General features: G+C 43.5%; 1 protein-coding gene and 1 pseudogene across 1 annotated transcript in view; both read right to left on the minus strand.

The window, feature by feature from the left end:
* LOC126253126 (rho GTPase-activating protein 6) overlaps positions 1–24,244 on the minus strand; it is a 1,197,809-nt gene that overhangs the window by 870,158 nt on the left and 303,407 nt on the right. The gene's annotated exons all lie outside the window — the stretch shown is intronic.
* LOC126253720 (5S ribosomal RNA) lies at positions 274–391 on the minus strand (annotated as a pseudogene).

Here is a 24,244-nt window from a genome sequence, read left to right on the forward strand (position 1 = left end):
TTTTTCACCAGTCACTTATTTCGCCTCTGACAGTGTCTGTCAACATACAAAATGGCAAGCTGAGCTGTCCAGCACTCCGCCTTCAGGCCACAAGTGGCCCACCGGGACCATCCGACCACCGTATCATCCTTAGCTGAGGTTGCGGATAGGAGGTGCGTGTGGTTAGCACACCGCTCTCCCGGTCGTTATGAAGATTTTCTGTGACCGGAGGCGCTACTATTCGGTCGAGTAGCTCCTCAATTGGCATCACGAAGCTGAGTGCACCCCGAAAAATGGCCACAGCGCATGGCGGCCCGGACGGTCACCCATCCCAGTGCCGGACACGCCCAACAGCGCTTAATTTCGGTGATCTGACGGGAACCGGTGTATCCACTGCGGCAAGGCCGTTACCGAGTACCTGTCCAGAGCCCAAGTTAAAGGACCGTGTACGAGTCTAATGTTCCAGGTTGCACACATTATAAATCAAGGCGTCGCTGTTACATCAGCGCAAGCAGACCCCCTTCTTTCCCACTGTAATTCTGCGAGTATGACGAGTCTGAGAACTGCGGCGCTGCGGTCGCACCGCACTCGTCGGCTCGTTCCCTCTCACTGAAGCATGCAGGAGTAAGGCTAGTCGTGACTAGACGATGGGTACACGATCTTGCTGCTGTGAAGTAACACTAACAATGCGAAATGACCGATTGTCGGTATCAGATGGTCTTTAACGGAGCAGTGTTTCGTGAGACTGTGTACGGTCCAAAACGAAAATTAATTCATGCATTGTTTAAAACCGCAAATGTGTTCCACTAGCGGAGGAGTGACGTCTGGAGTACATTTCATGCAACAGTCCACGCATCAGACGAAAAACATACAAATTTCGCCCAATACACACAAAATGGTTGTATTCTTGTTTGTTCCATCTCCACCATGAGAAACGTATGTGCTACATCAAAAGAAAACTGAGCACAAAGCAACGTTGCTATTATGTACCTGCGACAAAAAAGTGCGCTATTTCTGTACTCTCTTGGTCACTTGCGTTTGTGGAATAAGGGCGAATCCTGTAGCTTATCATTCATTCCTATATCTTTCTCGAAAACTCTTCTAACTTTATTTTAATAATTAATCACCATTTAGAGATTGTACTTCAACCTCACGCCTTGTTTTCTGGTAAAGTCGTTGCAGACTTCTTACCGCTTTGAAAGTGTGTATATGTAGAGTGGTACGTCAAAGTAACTGTTAGACATTCACTGAACAAATATTAAATATTAAAATACATTTACAGTAGTCTCGAAAAATACACACACACACACAAAATTTAAGATACTGTTGATGAAGAACTGTGCGTGTAGCCATCAAAATTAACTATAAAGTAGTCGTTATTTGGAAATTTGTGGTAAGTTCTATGGGACCAAACTGCTGAGGTCATCGGTCCCTATTCTTACACACTACTGAACCTAACTTAAACTAACTTACGCTAAGGACAACACATACACCCATGCCCAAGGGAGGACTCGAACCTCCGACGGGGGCAGCCGCGCGAACCATGACAAGGCGCCTTAGAACGCACGGCTACCCGGCGCGGCCATTTGTTGTTAAGGTTAATGGTAAGAGAGCAGACAACCGATGTCTCACGATGAAAAATTTTTCACTCGCATTATGATAACTAAGTCAAAAGACCTGCACCCAACTAACAGCTGTCGCAGACGACAATTTTCGACAACGAGAGGGAAAAAGTATGGTTTCACGTTGAGTTATCTGCCTGATAATGCGTGCATATATAGAGAAAAAAAGAGAATGTGTAACAAAGATCGTTGTTACTTTTCCCTTACTATCTTTTATGGTATCTAAAATTTCTTTCCTGATGACTCTTAAAAAGACCTGAGACGCATATAAAGTACATTACTGCATAAGAAATTCTGAAACTACATCCGTAGTCGAGATCGCAAACACATTTTAATTCCGTGAATCCCCTTCTGAATGTAGATGATTCGAGCCCTGATGGTGGAAGAAACTTTCGTCAACATTCTTTAGCGGGCAATGGGAGGAGATGAATGGCATAAAATTGCTGGTCACTAGACCGTACTCCCAAGTCCTGCACTATCCAAAGTGACCCAAAGTGTAGATTTTGGCACTGTTGATGGTGATCCTGATTCGTCTTTGAACAGAAAACTCAGATGTCAAATTGCAACCATTCGAGAGAAGGAAGCCCATGAGAACAATGTGGGCTTTCCAATTTTTCCCCAATACATTGAGAAAGTCTTTGTCTGTGTGGTCAGTAACCACAAAATCACCGTGTGGATATAGGAATCTGCATTACTCAAGGTAATAGCTGTGTGGAATTGAATTCCTGTCTTGAACGTTATATTTACAATGAAGAATCATGATTAGTAGAATAATCCATAAATAATAAACAGATTTCCAGTGCGTACAACTGCTCAACCCTGAGATGGTCTGGCAAAAAAGGGAAACTTTAGTAATATGGAATTTTCTATTGAGAGACCATGCGGGGTTTTTTCAACAGACTAAGTAAGAAGGCTTTCCATCCTCAACTAGAATGGCATCTGTCCTCCGAGAACAATGAGTTGACTTACATACATCCGTCTAGAGTAGGTGCTCGTGATGACTGCATATAGACTTTGAAATAAGTCTACTAGCAACGAATATGTCGATATCCCGGCAGGGTGTTGTAATCTTTACCCCCCACACATCACCATCAAATTTCTCTTTCTATCAGAAGTTTCTAAAGCTTCGAGAGGTGTAAGATACACAAAATAAAAACTTTTTATTTATCCTCATTTTATCTTCTTGTTGTTGGCTGCAGTTATCGTGTCTAGGGGTACATTCTAGAGGCTGAAAGTTTTATTTTTGGGTTCCTGTTGAACTGAATAATTAATGAAATTCTTTTAGTGAAACAGTCGAGAATGTACACCTATACCAGATTTAAAATACTTTTTGGTATCGCATATTTCTGTAAAGAGGTAATGCTGGAGGAGGGTTTCCTAAAGTCCTAAATAAATTAATTCTATGACTGGACACTGTTTCTATGTGCGGTAGAACTAAGTACGCTGTTGCTATTTGGTTCTACTAATGATTCAATAGAAGGATAGCCAGTGCCTGAGCATCAATGATAATATAAAAATAAAGGAATATATCTTGTGGCCTGTAGGATAATCAGAAGCTACCTGATTTAAAAGAAGATTTGAACGACGGTATTTTCATAAGAAACAATATCACTCGCATGTAACTATGGCTTATGGGCTTGGTCAATCTACGTTCCTTTGACAGGGGATTAATTAACTACCGAAACGATATCAAGAAGAATTCGATAACTATACATTTATTTCACAATGATCTAAACATATGGCAATAGATAAACCTGGCGAACGTCTTCGTTTAGACATAACAGGAAATGCATGAAGTAGAAACTGTCTGTCACAGGTAATGCATGTGTGGTGGGTCCGCAAGGTATTTGGAAACACAATGTAAAAGGGGCTCTACTTCCAGAAATCGCGGCTGAATCTACTTTAAACAATGTGGCAGAAATAGTTAGTTACCCATGGTGTTAATAAGAGGTTAGGCATGAACCACGACTAATCGTGCACCAAGCGAGGTTATGAGCAAGTAATGGTAACTGAAGATTCACGGTAACAGACGTCGAGTCCTGAGTAGCGAAGGAATTGTAATGAAAAATTAAGAAACATGACTACTAATTTGGTCACAAGGTTCCTAAACTTCCCATAATGCTAACTTCAGTTATATCCTGTCTTTGCAGCAAGAGTACTCACTATTCTGGCTGCCGCCTTGGACCTCGAACGATTACCAAGTGCTCTCCATCGATCTCAGAACCAGACATCCGCTATTGGAATGTCCCTCCACCACTCTCTGGAACAGAATGTTCTATGTTCTGCTCTCCGGGATAGAATGTTCTCCCTGCTTTCCGTTTAACTAACTCTAGCGTCTCAACAAAAATAGTTCCACCTAAGCCTACGTCAGCCAACCAGGGCTCGTGCTTATTTGTTTCACCTGTCGGAAGAGAGAGAATTTTCCAAACGACTCCCCTCCTCTCGTCTTATGAGTCTTAAAATGATCCACGCCACATGTTATGGACCAGTGAGAGCTCTAAGCTTGGCATTAGGCTATGAAACATGAGCAAATGCTTGTTTCTCCCTCTACCATCCCGCTTGTTCTTCGAAAATGTCTCAACTCTTCCCACGGTTCTGGTAAACAGCGTTTGCATCGGTACGTCTGGCAGGGGCATAACTTCCTGTTTAATGAGCAGGCTGTAAATCTTCGATTGGCATCAATATGTCACCGGAGGGTGTAAACGCTCATCAGTTTCTGAGATGTCGTTCGTGGGATAGAGTCATCGACTCTGCAAGAAGCACGTCTCCACCGTTGATCAGTGAAGTGCTCTCTTCGGTGCATAACGCCAAGGACCAGGACTGCCACGGAGCGATGCAAGTAAAAAAAGTAGCTTTAGTAGCAGGAAAAATAAAAATAGTTGCAAAATTAGTAGCATAGAGGTTAAAAAATAATAGCAATTTTAGTAGTTCAAAAATTTATAGTGTATCATTGCAACCAATTCATATGCACACAATTCATATTTATAACACACAATATTTGGTAAGAAAATCACGTAATTAGATTTTTAAGCGTAATGAAAGAAGTGAAAAGTATATACAAAAATAAAATTATGTGCTGTCAGGAACATGACTTAAACAGTACACTTTTGGTTTCTTTATTAAAATATAGTCAATCATATTTTGCTGTCGCCTATGAACAATCTTCAGAATCTTCACTGTTTTAATGTGCTTTCCATCATTCAGTGAGCTACCCTGAAACCTTCCAAGTCTTTCTTCTTAACTGCATCTTTCAGTCTTCGCTTTGCTTCTTTAAGCAAAGTATCAGCAGAATCTTTTGTTCCTTTGATCTTCTGCGACACTGTCTTCATCTGCCCTTTAAGTTTCTTCACTGAAAATTTCAAACTGGCAAGTTTTTATGCGAAGCTGCCTTAAGAGGCACACGGCTTGCTTGTGAAACTCGGCCATCTGAACATTACCTCATATGAACAAAAAACTATTACTTAAATAAGATCTGCCATGCTTGTTTCTTGACATGTTGAGGAGTATCAAATTGTCTATCAACATTCTATTAACAGCAGCTAACTACAAGGGGGTGGTTGCAGTTTTTGTTCACGCTGAAGTTACCGAAGGAAATCAATCTTAACTGACTTTTAATTACTGTAGGCATATGTCTCAGTCAAAGTGCAAGTAGTCAGACACAGGCCAGCACCGTCACGTGTTCCTTTTGTTAATCTACATCTTTGTCATCTCTTGTCAGATTGAATTTGGATTAGAAAGGAAGTATCATTTAATAGATGAGAGATCCTAAAAAAAAAAAAAAAAACAATGGCACACTTCATTCGAAGAGGTTGGCTATACACGCAAATATTTAGCAAGTGTCAAAAGCCAATTAATAGTTTACAAAAGCAAAAAGGTATCAGAGGGATCTGACATTTCTGACTCAATTTCAGAGTTTGCACTAGCAATGGTGAAAGAGAGAATCGTGAGGGTGAAACCCTGTATCATATGTACTATGCTCCTTTTAAATGGTGACGAAGGTCCTAAGAAGTTTAATTCCCCCATCCGTTGGACGGCTGTCATTAACAGTTACACTTGGTATCACCTGCGGAGAAATTTCGAATTTAACAGGGGGCGCAGAATCAGGTGATCAGCTGGCTACATGCGAGAGAGCGCGTCAGCAGCCTCGATGATCAGTAACACGATAACTTAATTATTGTACCACCTGGCTTTGTTTGACTACAAGAGACATTAGAACAGTTACACGCTTAAAATAGTCTGCACACATCATGGCACTCATCTATCACTTCATGAAGCATCTGTAGTATTTTTAAGAATAAAATGTTAATCATTGGAGTGACCTGCCGAAATAGCTCTGCAGTGACAGCTAGACTTATTGTAACTAGCTATGCATATTAGCTCAGCAAAGTTCAACAAGACGCTGTTCATGTCAGTTACTCACTTAGCACGCAAGTAAGCGACGTTGAGATACCAAGACTAGCGAAACAAATATTGTGTCATGAGTTATAATCAGCTTCCTATCACACTATACTAGTGAAATTGTTCTGATATGTGGTGTGAGTCCCACTCTGGTGCTAGAAAAGTTAGTTAATCTCAATGTCTATCTGACTGATGCGCGATGTGTGGCTATCACAGAGTCTCCTGATCCGATCTCTGCAGAAGATACTTCAATAATAGTCTTCCCTTGCCTCACATCTGGTTCACGAAACTGCAGCAGAGAAATATTGTACAACAGTAGTTACAATAATAATAATAATTATTATTATTATTATCGTATCGCCGGCCGAAGTGGCCGTGCGGTTCTAGGCGCTGCAGTCTGGAACCGCGAGACCGCTACGGTCGCAGGTTCGAATCCTGCCTCGGACATGGATGTGTGTGGTGTCCTTAGGTTAGTTAGGTTTTACTAGTTCTAAGTTCTAGGGGACTAATGACCTCAAAAGTTGAGTCCCATAGTGCTCAGAGCCATTTATTATCGTATCAAGGATAATACTGTATAGATATTTACAAATTCAAAACAGATCTACAATATATACACAAGACTGTACATGTCAGATTGATTCTGAGGTCCAAAATTTGGCACTTTTGTCCCTTAAACTAAACTCGACCACATCGTGCCCCACAGGAGCGCTCGTGGAATGGAATAGTGGTTAGAAGTCAACTTCTTACGTTACAATGAAGATGTGGATATTACGGAGGAACTCTGTGCTGATGTTGCTGTGCTGGTGGTGAAAGGTTCTGCGGCTACATTAACTTCCAGCGTTGCCCACGGTACGCTTGATCGTCTTTGATGGCATATTATCAGCGTAACGATCTTTGGGTAGGCACCTTTCTTAAACAACACGGTAGTGAGATACACAGAATCAAAGACACTATTATCTAGAGAAAAAGTATAGCTTATTTCCACTTTAACAAATCTCCCCAATGTAAATGAAACATTTTATATATCACTCACCTGTTTCTATCATTTAATACGTAAGATACTCTGAAAAAAACGTTTTTTTTATATTTGATTTTCAGTCACATTCATCAACAGTGTGCTCCCTGCCGCCGTTGGATAAGCAGCTGCAGCAGCAAGTCGTATACTCCTAGCTCACTCATTTGTTACATAGTTTAATTCTTAATTTCTTTGCGTGTTTTTGGTACTTGCATTGTTTAATTCATAAATTTCGGGCGTATTATAGTATTTGAGAGTTGTAGCATCGCGTTTTTTTAGTACCTGAATAGTGTAAATTCGCGTAGTCGTTTGTCTTCTGTTTTTGTTTTGAACGGCCAGTGTCGGTTGGTCACAGTCAGTGTGCTCCCTGCCGCCGTTGGATAAGCAGCTGCAGCAGCAAGTCGTATACTCCTAGCTCACTCATTTGTTACATAGTTTAATTCTTAATTTCTTTGCGTGTTTTTGGTACTTGCATTGTTTAATTCATAAATTTCGGGCGTATTATAGTATTTGAGAGTTGTAGCATCGCGTTTTTTTTAGTACCTGAATAGTGTAAATTCGCGTAGTCGTTTGTCTTCTGTTTTTGTTTTGAACGGCCAGTGTCGGTTGGTCACAGTCAGTATGCGCCCTGCCGCCGTTGGATAAGCAGCTGCAGCAGCAAGTCGTATACTCCTAGCTCACTCATTTGTTACATAGTTTAATTCTTAATTTCTTTGCGTGTTTTTGGTACTTGCATTGTTTAATTCATAAATTTCGGGCGTATTATAGTATTTGAGCGTTGTAGCATCGCGTTTTAGTACCCGAATAGCGTAAAATCGCGTAGTCTCCTTCCGCCGCCGAGCAGTGTGTCAGCAGTGCGCAAGTAGCAGCTTTACTGCATTTACTAGGCAATCTTGTATTTTAATAACCGTTTAAATTTTGTCGATTTGTTTGCGCTCTCTGTAGATTAGTTCAGACGTTCTTTGCACAACAGTTTTTAGCATGGATAGGGACTGCAACTGCTGTGTTCGGATGCAGGCTGAGTTGGCATCCCTTCGCTCCCAGCTTCAGGCAGTGTTGGCTTCGGTCACACAGCTTGAGGCTGTTGCCAATGGGCATCACTGTGGGGGTCCGGATGGGGGTTTGTCGGGGACGGCCAGCTCGCCCCACGCATCCCCCGATCGGACTAAGACTGTGGTTGCCCGGGATACTGCCCGCATTGAGGCTGATCCCTCACCTGTGGTAGAGTGGGAGGTCGTCTCAAGGTGTGGCAGAGGGCGAAAGACATTCCGGAGGGCTGAACGGAAGGCCTCTCCAGTTTGTCTGACGAACCGGTTTCAGGCTCTGTCTCAGGCTGATACTGATCTTCGGCCTGACATGGCTGCTTGTCCTGTTCCAGAGGTTGCCCCTCAGTCTGCAAGATCCGGGCGGTCGCAGAGGGTGGGCTTACTGGTAGTTGGGAGCTCCAACGTCAGGCGCGTAATGGGGCCCCTTAGGGAAATGGCAGCAAGAGAGGGGAAGAAAACGAATGTGCACTCCGTGTGCATACCGGGGGGAGTCATTCCAGATGTGGAAAGGGTCCTTCCGGATGCCATGAAGGGTACAGGGTGCACCCATCTGCAGGTGGTCGCTCATGTCGGCACCAATGATGTGTGTCGCTATGGATCGGAGGAAATCCTCTCTGGCATCCGGCGGCTATCTGATTTGGTGAAGACTGCCAGTCTCGCTAGCGGGATCAAAGCAGAGCTCACCATCTGCAGCATCGTCGACAGGACTGACTGCGAACCTTTGGTACAGAGCCGAGTAGAGGGTCTGAATCAGAGGCTGAGACGGTTCTGCGACCATGTGGGCTGCGGATTCCTCAACTTGCGCCATAGGGTGGTGGGGTTTCGGGTTCCGCTGGATAGGTCAGGAGTCCACTACACGCAACAAGCGGCTACACGGGTAGCAGGGGTTGTGTGGCGTGGGCAGGGCGGTTTTTTAGGTTAGATGGCCTTGGGCAAGTACAGAAAGGGCAACAGCCTCAATGGGTGCGAGGCAAAGTCAGGACATGCGGGGACCAAGCAGCAATCGGTATTGTAATTGTCAACTGTCGAAGCTGCGTTGGTAAAGTACCGGAACTTCAAGCGCTGATAGAAAGCACCGAAGCTGAAATCGTTATAGATACAGAAAGCTGGCTGAAGCCAGAGATAAATTCTGCCGAAATTTTTACAAAGGTACAGACGGTGTTTAGAAAGGATAGATTGCATGCAACCGGTGGTGGAGTGTTCGTCGCTGTTAGTAGTAGTTTATCCTGTAGTGAAGTAGAAGTGGATAGTTCCTGTGAATTATTATGGGTGGAGGTTACACTCAACAACCGAGCTAGGTTAATAATTGGCTCCTTTTACCAACCTCCCGACTCAGCAGCATTAGTGGCAGAACAACTGAGAGAAAATTTGGAATACATTTCATATAAATTTTCTCAGCATGTTATAGTCTTAGGTGGAGATTTCAATTTACCAGATATAGACTGGGACACTCAGATGTTTAGGACAGGTGGTAGGAACAGAGCATCGAGTGACATTATACTGAGTGCACTATCCGAAAATTACCTCGAGCAATTAAACAGAGAACCAACTCGTGGAGATAACATCTTGGACCTACTGATAACAAACAGACCCGAACTTTTCGACTCTGTATGTGCAGAACAGGGAATCAGTGATCATAAGGCCGTTGCAGCATCCCTGAATATGGAAGTTAATAGGAATATAAAAAAAGGGAGGAAGGTTTATCTGTTTAGCAAGAGTAATAGGAGGCAGATTTCAGACTACCTAACAGATCAAAACGAAAATTTCTGTTCCGACACTGACAATGTTGAGTGTTTGTGGAAAAAGTTCAAGACAATCGTAAAATGCGTTTTAGACAGGTACGTGCCGAGTAAAACTGTGAGGGACGGGAAAAACCCACCGTGGTACAACAACAAATTTAGGAAACTACTGCGAAAGCAAAGAGAGCTTCACTCCAAGTTTAAACGCAGCCAAAACCTCTCAGACAAACAGAAGCTAAACGATGTCAAAGTTAGCGTAAGGAGGGCTATGCGTGAAGCATTCAGTGAATTCGAAAGTAAAATTCTATGTACCGACTTGACAGAAAATCCTAGGAAGTTCTGGTCTTACGTTAAATCAGTAAGTGGCTCGAAACAGCATATACAGACACTCCGGGATGATGATGGCATTGAAACAGAGGATGACACGCGTAAAGCTGAAATACTAAACACCTTTTTCCAAAGCTGTTTCACAGAGGAAGACCGCACTGCAGTTCCTTCTCTAAATCCTCGCACAAACGAAAAAATGGCTGACATCGAAATAAGTGTCCAAGGAATAGAAAAGCAACTGGAATCACTCAACAGAGGAAAGTCCACTGGACCTGACGGGATACCAATTCGATTCTACACAGAGTACGCGAAAGAACTTGCCCCCCTTCTAACAGCCGTGTACTGCAAGTCTCTAGAGGAACGGAGGGTTCCAAATGATTGGAAAAGAGCACAGGTGGTCCCAGTTTTCAAGAAGGGTCGTCGAGCAGATGCGCAAAACTATAGACCTATATCTCTGACGTCGATCTGTTGTAGAATTTTAGAACATGTTTTCTGCTCGAGTATCGTGTCGTTTTTGGAAACCCAGAATCTACTATGTAGGAATCAACATGGATTCCGGAAACAGCGATCGTGTGAGACCCAACTCGCTTTATTTGTTCATGAGACCCAGAAAATTTTAGATACAGGCTCCCAGGTAGACGCTATTTTTCTTGACTTCCGGAAGGCGTTCGATACAGTTCCGCACTGTCGCCTGATAAACAAAGTAAGAGCCTACGGAATATCAGACCAGCTGTGTGGCTGGATTGAAGAGTTTTTAGCAAACAGAACACAGCATGTTGTTCTCAATGGAGAGACGTCTACAGACGTTAAAGTAACCTCTGGCGTGCCACAGGGGAGTGTTATGGGACCATTGCTTTTCACAATATATATAAATGACCTGATAGATAGTGTCGGAAGTTCCATGCGGCTTTTCGCGGATGATGCTGTAGTATACAGAGAAGTTGCAGCATTAGAAAATTGTAGCGAAATGCAGGAAGATCTGCAGCGGATAGGCACTTGGTGCAGGGAGTGGCAACTGTCCCTTAACATAGACAAATGTAGTGTATTGCGATTACATAGAAAGAAGGATCCGTTATTGTATGATTATATGATAGCGGAACAAACACTGGTAGCAGTTACTTCTGTAAAATATCTGGGAGTATGCGTGCGGAACGATTTGAAGTGGAATGATCATATAAAATTAATTGTTGGTAAGGCGGGTACCAGGTTGAGATTCATTGGGAGAGTGCTTAGAAAATGTAGTCCATCAACAAAGGAGGTGGCTTACAAAACACTCGTTCAACCTATACTTGAGTATTGCTCATCAGTGTGGGATCCGTACCAGATCGGGTTGACGGAGGAGATAGAGAAGATCCAAAGAAGAGCGGCGCGTTTCGTCACATGGTTATTTGGTAACCGTGATAGCGTTACGGAGATGTTTAATAAACTCAAGTGGCAGACTCTGCAAGAGAGGCGCTCTGCATCGCGGTGTATATTGCTCGCCAGGTTTCGAGAGGGTGCGTTTCTGGATGAGGTATCGAATATATTGCTTCCCCCTACTTATACCTCCCGAGGAGTTCACGAATGTAAAATTAGAGAGATTAGAGCGCGCACGGAGGCTTTCAGACAGTCGTTCTTCCCGCGAACCATACGCGACTGGAACAGGAAAGGGAGGTAATGACAGTGGCACGTAAAGTGCCCTCCGTCACACACCGTTGGGTGGCTTGCGGAGTATAAATGTAGATGTAGATGTAGATGTAGATGTCGTTCTTTACAGTCGAAGCAATAAACCTTTTGAAGCCAGTTCCTTCGACCAAACCTCAGCCGGTTGTCGGCTCTATACGTCAGAGTTGCTACCTGAAATTCTTGTAATCTTGCAGGGATAATAGACAGTACCTCCGATGCTGTTCGCCCAGTAGCCTCGTGAAAATATGAATGACATCTACACTGATGAGCCGAAACATTATGGCCATCTGATTAATAACATATTGGTTCACCTTTGGAACGCAATACAGCAGCGATTCTGCGTGGTATGGATTCGACAAGTCCTTGGTAGGTTTCCGGAGGTGTATGACGCCAAATGTCCACGCACACGTAACGCAATTCCTGTACAAACGCGGAGTTGGCGCACGACATCGTCCCACATGTGTCGCATCGGATTCAGATCAGGCGAATTTCCTGGCCACGACATGGACGTGAGTTCCCTATCCTACTCCTTAAATCGGTGTTGCAAGATTATGGCAATGTGCATAGGACTGTTAGTCTGCTGGAAGGCGCCATCGCCATCGGGGAACACATCAAGCATGATGCGATGCAGGTGATCAATAGTTATGTTCACGCAGTTCACAGTTGACATGGAGCTTTCTATTCACACCACATATGAATTTTACTGCACCAGAATTGTCCTCTGTCGTCATATCTGCTACAGACCGCCTCCTATTGCAATATGTCCCCGACCTCTATGGTCCACGATGATGCGTGGACGTCCAACATCTTGTCGCCAGTTTGAGGTTTCATTGTCCTTCTGCCACTCTCCTTAAATGTTCACGACAGCAGAACGAGAACACAAACACGTAGAAGAAATTTTCTAATGGCATTGTTTTTAATTAAATAAAGTACCACGGGAGTTCAAAAGTAATGCAACACATGTTTTGTCGGCTAATTTCGGTTAAAAAAATCCGGAATTTGCTATCGTACATCGTGGAATATTCCCGCTTCAGCCTATACAGTTTCATGAAGTTCCCACAGGGGGTGGCGTTATACAAAATGGCTTCTGTAACGGAAATGCGTGCCAACAGAGAGCTGTCATTGATGTGACTTCTGAAATTTTCCCGGCGTATTTCTTCTTCTAATAATTTCCGGGTATGCAGCCGGATCCCGTCGACATTATGCCACGATATTTCAGCCAGAGACGTCCGGCCATCATCAAGTGAGTACACAACTACTTAAGAGCCCAGGTGCAGTCGCGGTATTTATGCCGAATCTCGCGCATGCAAAATGTACTGGCATCCTGCAGCGCATGCTTCAGGTGCTGACATGCGCGGCGTAGCCGAGTTGTACGTGCTGCCCTCGGTGATGAAAGTAAAAGTTCATATAGTCATTGAGTATCGAATGACGCCGTTGATTCCGCTGTGATTGTACAATTTTCATAACAGGATTCCAATTTTTGTCCATCTGAATGCCGTTGTCACGATTTATAAGATTATCGACAAGACGTATTTCCACTGATTCTTTAATTACTGAATCCCAAAATCCGGAAACCGGAGCTAAAATTTCTAGACGTGCTAGTACGCCGTAAAAATGATGGGTCATTAGAACATTCTGTGTACAGGAAACCGACTCACACAAATCTGTATCTCCAGGCGTCAAGCTGCCATCACCCAGCACAAACAGCTGGTGTTCTCAGTATCTTAATACATCGAGCGCATGTAATATCGGATGATGAAAACCTCCACGCAGAATTAGAACACTTTGTGAAGGTTTTTAAAGAGAATGGCTACACTTCACGCCAAATGAGGAAGGCCATGCGCAACTGTCATAACAAGAAGCAACGCACTGAGGACGCTGATGACGACTATAAATCAACTGTGTTCCTTCCATACGCCGGGAATGGGTCGTCGAAAACAGGCAGATTACTGAAGAAAAATAAAATCAAGGTTATCTTCCGTCCACCAGCAAAGAACCGGGCCCTGGTTGGATCCGTTAGAGACGATCTGCAACTGAAGAAAACAGGCGTCTACAAAATTCCCTGTGAATGTGGCTCTGCATATATTGGCCAGACGAGAAGAACTGTCCATGAACGATGTACAGAACATGAAAGATACACCCGTCTGCGGCAACCGTCAAAATCGGCAGTAGCAGAGCACTGTATTTCTTTGGGACATTCAATGGAATACAATGGAACAAATATTTTAGCTCCGGTTTCCGGTTTCCTGGGCCGAAATATCATGGCAGAATGTCGACGGGATCCGGCTGCATACCCGGAAATTATTAGAAGCTGTCCATTACGGTTTTTTTTTTTTGCGTAAAACCAGAGCATCGCAATATTCATAGGCGTTTGAAGACGGTATGCGGAGACTTGGCACTGATCAAAAGCACGGTGAGTCGTTGGGTGAGGCTCCTGTGATCATCGCAACAAGGTCGTGCGAACCCGTCCGATATCCTGCGTGTCGGCCGACCAGACGCAGCTGTGACTCCTGCGATGTTAGAACGTGCGGACAGTCTCAGTCGAGGAGATCGACGGATCATTGAAACACCTCGCTGGGCCAATGAACGTCTCTGTTGGTAGTGCTGACACACTCGTCCACCAATTAGGGTACTCAGAGGTGTGTACCCGCTGGGTTCCTCGCCGTCTAACAGAAGCTCATATAGAACATGAAGGAGCGACTGTGAGGAATTGCTTGCGCATTACGACGCTGAGCGTGACAATTTTTTGTCGAACATCGTCGCAGGCGATGAAACATGGGCTCGTCACTTCCAACCGGAAACAAAACGGCAGTCCATGGAGTGGCGCCACATCACCTCTTCTCCGAAGAAAATTCAAAGCCGCACCCTCGGCCTGTAAAGTCATAGCGACTGTCTTCTGTGACTCTGAAGGTATTATTCTGTTTTATGTTCTCCCTCATGGTGCAACGATCATCTCTGAAGCGTAATTTTCTACCCTCAGGAAACTGAAGAAATGACTTCAGCGTGTTCGTATCCACAAAAATGCAAAAGGACTTCTCATCATTCATGACGAAGTGACTCCTTACACAAGCCTCCGCACTCGAGAGGAGCTCACAAAACTTCATTGGACTATTCTTCCTCATGTACCCGACAGTCCCGGTTCGCCATTCGGATTCCATCTGTTTGGTCCGAGGAAGGATGTACTCCGGGGGAAGCAGTAGGTTGACGAGTGGGAGGTTACTGATACTGCCAGACGTTGGCTCCAACGCCGACTTGCAGAATAGTACCATTCGGGCAAACACCGCCTCCCAGTTAGGTGGTGTAAGGCTGTTGCAAGTTGAAAAATAGGGTTTTGTAGCCAAAACGGTGAGCAATAATGTGATGTACTGGAATCCTGAATAAAACCAACCTACTTTCAGAAAAAAAATATATTGCATTACTTATTGAACGCCCCTCGTAACTGCTTACTTGCAGGCATTTACTCTCTCTAGGTACTTGATACTTAACGGACAGAATAACAGTCTAAAACCGAGAAAATTTTAAACGGAATTACAGATTAAATCACCAGATTTGCGTACTAATGAATTACAGAATCACTCTAGCAGCACAATCCTGCAAAATTTTAATTTTCCAAAATTCAAATATGCATTTCATCCCTTCGACTTCAACAGACTACGTAATAATGGACTTAAAAATCACTCTTGCAGCACGATTTTACAATGTTTAATTTCCCGAAGTTAAAATAGCATTTCATCCCTGCATTATTCTCGAAGCAGCATCGAATTTACTCCAAACAGATCCTCTGGTAAAAGAAGAAACCAATGAGACTATCAACAGCCCAAGATTTAGGATGGTGTAGCAGCCTGATATAGAAAGAACAACTTATTGAGTAAAATTACTTCAGTCAACTCCTTTAGAAGAAGACAAAATTTTCTACATCGACTAGATTTTCGAGTTTCTCATCATCTAAGAATTAGACGGAAATTTTCTACATCAACAAAATTCCAAGATCTTTGGAGATAATATGGAGAAATATAAGCCGATCAACAGACAGACAGTCCCAGCTGGGGTATTTCGATCGAGAGATTTTTCCCTCAGCCGCAAGACAAATACAGAGATTTGGAATGAAGAAAACTTAATGAACCACATCTTCTGCTATAGTGTCCATCCATGTTCAATCAAAAATCCTACAGAATTAAATAAGCACCCGACTGTCCTAAATAAATGGTGTCCCAAAAGCAAAAAGTGCAACTATTGGTTGAAAATGGCTGTGCCCTCGTACAGTCCACCATCTTCAGAGATGGAATGGAAAAAAAGAACACATCAGTGTGGAACAGTAAAGTCACTGGACAGTAGCTTCAAGAATACTTAATTGTTCTGCATGATAACATATTAACTTATGTCTACAGTATTTAATACGCTTTATTGTGTAAACTATTATTGCTGTTTAGTATTTTAACCATACTCAGTAACTGTAGTTAGTTGTATATATCGAAATAATCAGCAACAAGCAGCATAAAAGAAATTTAATTTCTTTTCCTGTTTCGTGTACTTAGTACCCTTCTTCAGAAGGCGGTACAGGAAAATACACCACAAATAAGTAGAAATCAGATTAGAATGTTAAAAGTAAGGGCGAAAAGTTTAAAAGTTTGAAGTTAAAAAATGGTTTGCACTTGTACCTATCGCATTATTTGCGAGTGTCGGCAATAAGATGCATACAACAAAATCTGTGGTTCTAAAAATACAACAACAATAAGTAATACAACATTGAATCCAGGAATACAATACGAGCTCGTAGAAGCTTACATGTAGTATATAGTGCCCGTACAAAAATGGTGTTTCTGTTTATGCGTTATGACACCTATCGTTGTATACGGTTTTGTTTTACTATTTTATCGTAGTTTTACCCCCACCCTGAGACCAGTTTCAAGATTTGCTTGTCGTGATTAGCTCCCGTTCTGGCATGATGTCTGCACTTCTTGTCTGGCATCTTTGTACCATACTGATGTTGACAACAACGTCAATAATAGACAACATGAATAGCAAGGATCCCAATACAGTTCCGTGAGGCACGCTTGAAGTTACTTGTATAGGTGACACGCCATCGAATATTATTGTACATTCTGCCTTCTTCCTTAGGAAAAAATTCTCAGTACAGTCACAAATTTCGTTTGAACTCCATATGATTTAACTTTCGACAATAAACGTTGATGTGGTATGCATTCAAATGTTATCTGTAAGACAAGGAATACTGCATCAGTCTCGTTGCCCTGACCCCCGACTGATTCAATACGTTACGAGAGAAAAGCGCAAGTTGAGTTTCGCACGATAGACGTTTTCGTATATCAACTGAGGAGTACATTAGTCACTTCTTCCTCTTTCTACCAAACTCTTACCATTCTAATCAAAAAAATAATTAAGCTCCTATTGTGACAATCCATCGCACCATTCACAATGCACATTAAAAATATCTTACATTCGATGCGGATACCTGTCACTAGAAAACTAAAACAGATTGTGACGAAAACAACAGGTTCACCAACTATTTTGTGAAGTCACCGTGATCGGAAATAATTCAAGACAGGAGAAAATCTTAACACGAAACAGAAGAATCACTTATTGTACGACTGTATACGTCCTTCCCATTTACCCCGGTATCTTATTTGCTTCACATTTCACCGATACTGAACGTTAGAAAGTATTATTCGAGAACCTACACAATGATAAAATTCCATACATGATGAATCATATACAACGATTCAGACACATATCTTGTTAGCTACCTGCAGCAGAAGTAGTAACTACTGTATTATAAAGGAGCTTTTATGACTGCCACAAAACTTCTGGCAAAATGTTGTCACGTAGGAATAATGCACGCAGCGTGTCAGTCTTTTGACAAGGGTTCTGTCGAAGGAAATGAGTTGACGTCAAGACAGTGATTGCACATACTTTCCAGCTGAGAGATCATTAATCGCACTCGACGTATCCCCAACTGCTGTGCATCAGTTGCGAAATTCGAGGACCCGTTCTAACATGACGAACGTAGCAGTATCGTGTGAAGCATGTGTGGTAATTATTTCAATACTATTTGAAGTGTTACATGTCCAAAAATAAAATCTACATCTACATACATACTCCGCAAGCCACCATATTGTGAATGGCGGAGGGCACCTTGTACCACTACTACTCATTCGTTCCCTTCCCTGTTCCACTCGCAAACGGTACGTGGGAAAAACTACCGCTATACGCCTCCATATAATCCCATTTTTTTTTACCTTCCCTTTGCGGTACATTAGCGGCAATGAGATCGTTCTGCATTCAGCCGGAAATGCCGGTTCTTTAACTTTTCCCATTTAGTGTTCTGCGAGATGAATGTCGCCTTCCCTCCAGGGATTCCTATTTGAATTCACGAAGCATTTCCATAATACTTGCGTGTTGATCGAACTTTCCGGTAACAAATCTAGCAGCAAACCTCTGAATTTCTTCGACGCCTTCCTTAAACCCGACATGGTGGGAAATCCTGAAAACTCGAGCAGCACTCAAGGGTGTGTCGCAATAGCGGCCTATAAGCGCTCTCCACTCTATATGGGCTACAATTACCAACAAATTCTCCCAATAATCCTAAGTGGATCATTCGCCTTCCCTACTAGCTGTCTTATGCGCTCGTTCCACTTCATATCGCTTTGCAACGTTACGACTAGATATTTAAACCATGTGACTGTGCCAAGCAGCTCTCCACTAACTCTGTACTTGAAAATAACAAGTTCATTTTTCCTTCTAATATGCATTAACTTACAATCCTCCACATTTAAAGTAAGATCCAAATTCATCATACAGACTAGAAATTTTGTGTAAAGTTATCTTGTATCCTCCTACAGTCACTCAACGACGACACCTTCGCATTCACCACAACGTCATCAGCAAACAAACGCAGATTGCTGCTTACTCTGTCCACCAGGTAGTGTATACAGAAGAAGCGCAGTCCTATAACTCTATCACGGGGCTCTCCTGACGATATCCTTGTCCCTTATGAGCATTCACCGTTGAGGGCAATGTGCTAGATCCTATTACTTAAGAAGTCTCCGAGCTACTCACATATCAGAGAACCTACTCCGTGTGCTTGTAACTTTGTAAAGAATCTACAGTGGGGCAGGGCGTCAAACGCTTTTAGGAAATCTACGAGTATTAAATCTGCCTGTTGCCCTTCAGTCATAGTTTGCAGGATATTACTTGAAAAAAGGGCAAGCGGAGTTTCGCTCGAGCGGTGCTTTCTAAAACCGTGCTGATTCGGGGACAGAAGCTATTGCACCTAAAGGCTTCTTTAGATGCGGACACAGACAGGAGCGCCGACAGGACTGCTCTCACGGACAATACTGTATACAGGAGGCACAAAACGTCGTATTTTCACACGAGTCCTGGTCAACGTACAGCATCACGACGGACGTTTCCCGTGTGCCCGTGTGTGTAGGCTCCGAGAAGAACGCTTGTCGCCAGATTGCAGTCGCCACCACTGTACGAACCCAGCACCCGGGTGACGGCAAAGAGTGCCTTTGGGAATGCATCACCTCTGGGAAATGTCAAATGTACGTTCTGATACGTTAATGCCAATGGCTGCGACCAACTTTGGGGCCTTTATACCGCTATCTTTCAACAAAATGCCTGTGCTTTCCTAACAGAGACTTTTTGACTGCTGTCCCGGATAGCATGTTCTCTGGATCTTTCAGTCATTGTAAACATGTAGCCATATGTTGCTAAGAGTATAGCACATCACCTCTCGCCAGTGACATCGTCTGATGAGCTGAAGCAGCATGGAATGATGAATCCCATCTGTCATCCCAAGTCAGTTCGACTCGAAGCAGGACTGTGTTGAGCCCCGTTGCAGCAAATTGTTGCAGCTCCGTGTACTAACTTTCGTATTCTGTACAGCGCCAAATCACCTACAAATTTAACCACGTGTTTTTCCTCGTATGCAGTATGTGTACACCGAGCGAGGTAGCGAAATGATTAGCACACTGGACTCGAATTTGAGAGGATGACGGCGGTCCAAGGCGCTGCAGTCATGGACTGTGCGGCTGGTCCCGGCGGAGGTTCGAGTCCTCCCTCGGGCATGGGTGTGTATGTTTGTCCGTAGGATAATTTAGGTTAAGTAGTGTGTAAGCTTAGGGACTGATGACCTTAGCAGTTGTGTCCTATAAGATTTCACACACATTTGAACATAAGATTTCCCACACATTTTAAGAGAGGATGACGGCTCAAATCCCCGTCCGTCATCCTGATTTAGGTTTCCTATGATTTCACTAAATCGCTTAATGTAAGTGCCGGGATAGTTCCTTTGAAAGCGCACTGGTGCTTTCCTTTCCCATACTTCTTTACTCTGAGCTTGCGTTCCGTGTGTAGGTCCTCGCTGTCCATGGGGTGTTTGATCCTCCTTCCTTCCCCCTTATCCATCACCCTCGCCTGCAATCACGGCTACCCGCATTTCATATATGATCGACAGGTTGCCTGCGCTCCAACTCTGCAGGGGTCACTCCTTTTATAGACCCCTTTGTAAACAGTACCTCAAGCGCGGCGTATCCATCACAACGAGCTAGATTGTGTCCAAAACATGCCAGTCAATTTTGAAATAGAATGCCAGTCGGCACCACGGAAACATGCAGCACTTACTTCGCCACGAGAGGCGCTACTTCGAAAAGAGTGGCGCGCAATTCCTGGGAACACTGATTTGCTATCTTCAGTCATCTGTTCTCCAGTAGATAACACTCCGATAGGCACGTATTTAAGACGGTACCTGGCAGCTCTCAGCCAATTCATTTCGCTGACGCACTGCAAGCAGCTAAAACTCAGCGACCTCCAAGATCCATAACCACACGGTTTCAGCAGCAGCCGACATCGAGAATACCGCACCGCAAGCACTACGAGCATGCAGACATCCGCCGAGGGACTTCGCCTTTTCGAATTGGCCTCTCATGTAACCGCTGCCCCGAGACTGGTATTCCTGTGTGCAACTGTTAACTGTGCTCTGCAGTCACCATTATTATATTACCAAAAGGGCTTTGACTTTTAATCATTAAACGCAAGTGATAATTGGGCTTAGGAGTTATTATCCCAATCGTAACTAGCTCATTGTCTGAGTTTCGTCAGTCCTTCTGTGGAGCGTGTCAGATTTCACGTGTTTGTACAGGTTGACAATTATTGAATTATATAAAATAAAATCGTCACAACTTCTGAACGGTTTGCATTAGGACGTTCAAACTCCACGGTTGGCCCGGGGCCTTGATGGGGATTAGTATGCGCATGCATGCTTTGGCTTAGCGACGAAGCTCGCTTTCATTTGCATGGGTTCATCAATAAGCAAAATTGGCGCATTTGGGGGACTGAGAATCCGCATTTCGCGATGTAGAGTCTCTTCACCCTCAACGGGTGACTATGTGGTGTGCAATGTCCAGGCACGAAATAATCTGTGCGATGTACCTTGATGGCACGGTGACTACCGAACGGTACGTGAAGGTTTTGGAAGGTTTTTTGGAAAGACATCTTGTTTAAGTCAGTGACTGTTAAACTTTTTATTTCCACTACTGCGCGGGATTAGCCGAGCGGTCTAGGGCGCTGCAGTCATGGACTGTGCGGCTGGTTCCGGCGGAGGTTCGAGTCCTCCCTCGGCCATGGGTGTGTGTGTTTGTCCTTAGGATAATTTAGGTTAAGTAGTGTGTAAGCTTAGGGACTGATGACCTTAGCAGTTAAGTCCCATACGATCTCACACACATTTTGAACATTTCCACTACTGCGATTTCGGCCTTAGGCCATTATCAAGCCGGCCGGTGTGGCCGAGCTGTTCTAGGTGCTTCAGTCTAGAACCGCGTGACCACTACGGTCGCAAGTTCGAATTCTGCCTCGGGCATGGGTGTGTGTGATGTCCTTAGGTTAGTTAGGTTTAAGTAGTTCTGTTCTAGGGGGCTGATGACCTCTGATGTTAAGTCCCATAGTGCTCAGAGCCATTTTTGAGCCATTATCAAGTACAGATGTTTTGGCTTTAAGCCATGTCTACTTTATACAAGCTGACACATTTATATGTCGTTGTCATTTGCTGTTATATACATTCGTAACGCTGCTAAGTAGTGTGAGCACACATGTCCATACATCGTAAAACAGCACAGACTGTACACATGTTCGTTCCACCATCACTAGTAGCTTTTGCACTAAACCACAGCAGCGAACTACTGTTTACCAGTAGCCTATAAACAGTAGTTTAGTGCAAAAGTTACTAGTGATGGTGGAACTAACATATGTATGCACAGACTATGCTGTTTTACGATATATGGACATGTGCGCTCGCACTCCTTAGCAGAGTTACGAATGTATATAAAAGAAAATGACGACGACACGTAAATTTGTCAGTTTGCATAAAGTGGACATGGCTTAAAGCCAAAACATCTGCACTTCGTAATGGCCTAAGGCCGAAATTGCAATAGTGGAAATAAAAACTTTAACAGTCACTGGCGTAAAGACGATGTCTTTCAAGAAATTTCACGTGACTGTGAATCCCAGTTATGGAAAGTTAATTTTGGAAGATTATTTCATTGCCATTATCTAACATGAGTCTGGTTTCGACAAACTGGTTCACGAAAGACGGAGCTCGACCGCATCGAAGCAGGAGAGCGTTTGTCCTGGAGGAGCACTTTGAGGACCTTCTTCTTGCGTATCTGGCTAGACCGGGAGGCACAGAGGCGTTAGGCCATCTTAATGTTACTGTGTAATTAATTGTCTTCAATTTATGTGATTTTTGTTCCATTTAATGTTATAATGTAGTTTCCCTGACACAATTGTAATGTAATAACTGATATCATTTGTTTCCACATTGTAAGTTCCAAAAAATTTATTGTGATTTATTTTAATCTTATCTGTTCTTTGTAAAATGTATCTGGCAGATCGAACGAGAAATAATAACTTTGAAGACCGCATTCTGGCTCTGAGATACCCAGAGGCCAGTCTCATGGGCCTCGATTGGCCGCCGTATTCTCCACATGTGAACGCATGCGACTCCTTTTTGTGGGGCTGTATTAAGGACAAGGTGTACAGAAATAACCTCAAAACCATTGCTGAGAAGAAAACGGCCATTCAGGAGGTCATCGAGAGCACCGATGTTACGACACTTCAGCGGGTCATGCAGAATTTCGCTATTCGTCATCATCGCCAATGACGGCAGGCATATCGAACATGTCATAACCTAATTACGAATATCTGAACTGACGTTTATATGTTGAATGATGTGTGTGCAAGCCGTAGTTTGTAACTAATTTACGTTTCTTTTCTTACAGTTCAATAATTGTAACCCTGGATATAGACAGAGACTAAATAATTTAGTGGTTTATCAATCATTAGTTCCTGGCAACCTTCATCTGTACTGAATTTGTTCTAGTAATCAAGAAGGAAAATTTAGTTGTCTTTTGGATATTTGTGTTGAACTGAAAAATAAATTTTAATTGTATACGACGTTGGACAATCAGTTATCGATGTATGCTACGATGGAGGCAGTTTTTAAGCAGTAAGTGAAATTTCGTAATTTGCTGTCCTTCCTGGTGTTTTAGTTTTAATGGCAAGCAGTTTGTCTCCACAGTGGTGACAACGTAACATCGCATTATTCTCAGCACCTTCCAAGACCGAGAACAGCACAGTGTCTCGTTTGCTAACATGTGGGCCGGACAGCAGACGTCACGCAGTGGTCGAGAATACGAGGGCGGCACGTCTGTGGCGCGCTGTTGACAGCGCGTGGGACTGATGGCTGCCGACTAAGACAGGCAGACAGGCTGGCCGGCGGCAAACACACGCCCACGGCGGGCCGTCTCGGCGCAGCGCTAGCGGGCGCCGGTGCCCGGCCCTCACGGCGATCTCTTCTTCCTAGAGCAGTGTTCCCCAACATTTCTGAGACCCTCATCCGTGAGTGCAATCAGATGTTAGCTGCTGACCCCCTCTCCCCACCATTAACAACATTAGTGCCCAACTGTACAACGAAAAAGAGTTTTCATTCAACACTTTCAGTTTTTAAATGACGAAAGGTAATGATATTTATTTAGTGTCGGCATTTTATGAAACCACGAGCCAGTGAGTCAATGAGACAATTAGTATTCATTCTTCCTAAAAACGTTTTTTTAATAATTATGAACCAATTCTCAGAGAAGCACGAGTGCTGCCAACAACTTATTCTCAGAAAAGGAAGCTAATCATCCACATTGACGGCAGACATCTGTTACAAAACATGCCTCCTCTGCAACAGTCCTAACTGTACCGATACATGCTTCACCCACACCCTGAACCCCACGTAAAATCTACCAAATTAGCACTTATCTATACTCGCTATTTAGACTGACGTTAGTGAAATCGTGGGGTAGTTTTCGACACCAAAACAAAAAAGCAGTTGGAACTTATTTACTTCAATGTTTCTCTAAACTGTTGTTAAGGAACCAATTAAGGAAAGAC

This window comes from Schistocerca nitens, chromosome 4 (assembly GCF_023898315.1).
Source record: "Schistocerca nitens isolate TAMUIC-IGC-003100 chromosome 4, iqSchNite1.1, whole genome shotgun sequence".
NCBI lineage: Eukaryota > Metazoa > Arthropoda > Insecta > Orthoptera > Acrididae > Schistocerca > Schistocerca nitens.